This window comes from Rhinopithecus bieti, unplaced genomic scaffold, assembly GCF_001698545.2.
Source record: "Rhinopithecus bieti isolate Rb0 unplaced genomic scaffold, ASM169854v2 scaffold_25394, whole genome shotgun sequence".
Lineage (NCBI taxonomy): Eukaryota > Metazoa > Chordata > Mammalia > Primates > Cercopithecidae > Rhinopithecus > Rhinopithecus bieti.
Genome location: NW_016811676.1, coordinates 1060218 through 1062612, shown reverse-complemented (window position 1 = coordinate 1062612; position 2395 = coordinate 1060218). Strand labels below are relative to the sequence as shown.

Sequence of the window (2395 nt, the reverse complement as noted above, 5' to 3'; positions counted from 1 at the left end):
CTGCCCCGGGCGGGGGAGGGTCGGGGCGCCGCGGCGTTCGGGCAGGGACCCGGGAAGCCCACCCCGCACGCCCGGGCCTGGAGGGCTCTCACCGCGGTCCGGACGCCGCGCTCGCCTTTCTCCCCGGGAAGCGCGCCGGCCGCGGCCGTCCGCGCGTGGAGCCGGTTCTTCGAAGGGCTCGCGGGCCTCCTCGCCGGAAAATGCCGGCGGAGGCCGCGGTGGGGGCGGGGAGGAGCCGCCGCCGCGCCCCAGACATCGCAGGAATTCCGGACGCTGTGCCGGGTCCCGGCGGCCCTGAGGCTGGCACCCGGCTCCGGTCGGGCCGCTCGGGTTTTGTGGCGCCGGAGACCAGCGTTGAGAAATTAGGCTGGAGCCATCATGAAAACTTTTTCAGGCTGTGCACGCTCGCCCGTCCCTGCCCATCTGTTTCCTACCCCTCCCCACCTTTCTGGGCGCAGCCTGCCTGCTCCATCGGAATGCCCCTTAGATAAATCCCCTTGTGCTGTTACTGTGTCCTTGTCGTCCAGCTCCCTGGTTTTCTTTTCTGTGCAGCTCTTCGGTTTCCAGAGTCTTAATTTGCCTACTTGTCCTTAACCATCAAAACTCTTTATTAATATCCTGGCTTTCGCTGATTTTTATTCTGTCTATCCTTTCTGCCTGCCTATAAGTATTGCTGGGTGAGCTCCCGAGGCTTGAAAACCCAAGTATGACATGCTGGCTGCGTTGTAACCGGCATAGAGCCACCAGCTAAAAATTGTATTTTGTACCAGCTCTAATGGCATTTAATAAATGTGTAGCTCAAAAGAGTGTGTGTGTGTGTGTGCTGTTTTACAGCAGTCACTAATTGATTTCTAAGCTTGATTTTGCCTCCTTGTGATAGTGTTCATAACCAATTTTTTTCATAAACTTCACAAATATAGTAGCAACAGATAAAATCTTATAAACGATATTAGGTGTAAAAAACCAGCAGTAAATACCGCTGTATATGCTACATGACTCAAAGACACCTGCTTTAAATGATCTCCAGCAAAAATGTCCTTGCTACAGTTACTAGGACATTGATATACTACGGTAACCATTCAGATTAGCACAGACTTTGAAAGAAATCCGACTAAACCGAAAATGAATTGGTCAAAAAGTAATCGGGCAAATTGCTTGCTTTCAGACTGATCTCCATGATATAAAAAAAAGTTGCCGTAACCGGCAAAAGTTCTTTCGGATTATTGTTTCAAAATTGCCCTGCTAATGTGATTAAAGTCCACGGTAAACTTAATTGTTTTGAAGAAAGAGGATGTGGCCCAGAGCGCCCCTTATTCAGAGGAGAGGTCGCTACCTGGTTCCTCCCAAGCTCAAACTTCCACCTATACAACCAAGTCCTTCCTCTCTGGTCCTGGATCTCTCCTTCCTGCCCCCATCCCACCCCGTTCACCAAGCTTTGGCTTCTATCAGAGCACCTCAGCATTTGCAACCGTTAGTACTAAATTAAATTTGACTCAAAGTTTTATTCCTGGTAATGGAAGAAACTTGCATAGTTAATCTTCTTAGGTAACCGGAACAGACTGTGACAGTATCTCAAGATACGTGTCCTTGTCTTCAGTTCAAATCAACCCAGAAGATCATCGGAGTGGGGCAGAATCTTGAGAATATAAACGTGTGGGAATAGAAGGCATCGCTGGTCTTCGTATCTAGAAGTCTGCACCCCCTTTTTCCCCAGTGTGACAGCCTTGGACAACATTGGTCAGTGAATGTCATATCCAGGTTGGAATGCTGTAAAATGGTTTTACACAGGCTTCGCCTAAAAACGTAACCTGTAAATTACAGCTGGCTCCAAACAAGTGACCACATGTAGGCCGGAAGGACTCTGGTACAGATGCCAGCTGACCTGGTTCACAGATGAAATCCCTGTCATCTAAGAATCTCCCCATTAGATTCACTTACAGGTATATTTATTCATAGACTGTTCACCTTGAAAAGCAAAGGCCCTCAGCTCATAGGTGGTAACAGCCTCCATTTATCCAGCGTGTTCTAGAGTATCTCTAATTTTCACAGCAACGTTGCATCCCCACTATAGGGTTGAGTAAACAAGTCCTGAATAATTACATGACTTTTCTCAAGGCAGTCACCACTCACCAGTAAGTGGTGAAACCAGGATTCAAACACAGGTATAATTGCAAAGCCCATGTTCTTTCCAACACACCAAGATGATTCAAGAGTACGTGGAGGTAGAGTCTTCACAGAGAATAGCAAGTTGGGTCTCTGGAGTGAACCCTAATCCAAAATGACTGCTGTCCTTATAGAAAGGAGACATTTGGACGGAGACAAACACATACACAGGGAAGACAATCTGAAGACACCAGGAGAAGGTGGCCATCTACAAACCACAGCGCACCTGAGG

The 2395-nt window shown here is 48.6% G+C and overlaps 1 protein-coding gene across 2 annotated transcripts in view; it reads right to left on the bottom strand.

The window, feature by feature from the left end:
• Positions 1-484, bottom strand: part of DYRK1A (dual specificity tyrosine phosphorylation regulated kinase 1A) — a 158345-nt gene extending 157861 nt beyond the window's left edge. For both annotated transcript variants that reach the window (XM_017894625.1, XM_017894629.1), the window contains exon 1: positions 93-484. The gene's annotated coding sequence lies outside the window, so the exon portion shown is untranslated. The remainder of the gene's footprint in view (positions 1-92) is intronic.
• Positions 485-2395: the final 1911 nt, after the last annotated feature.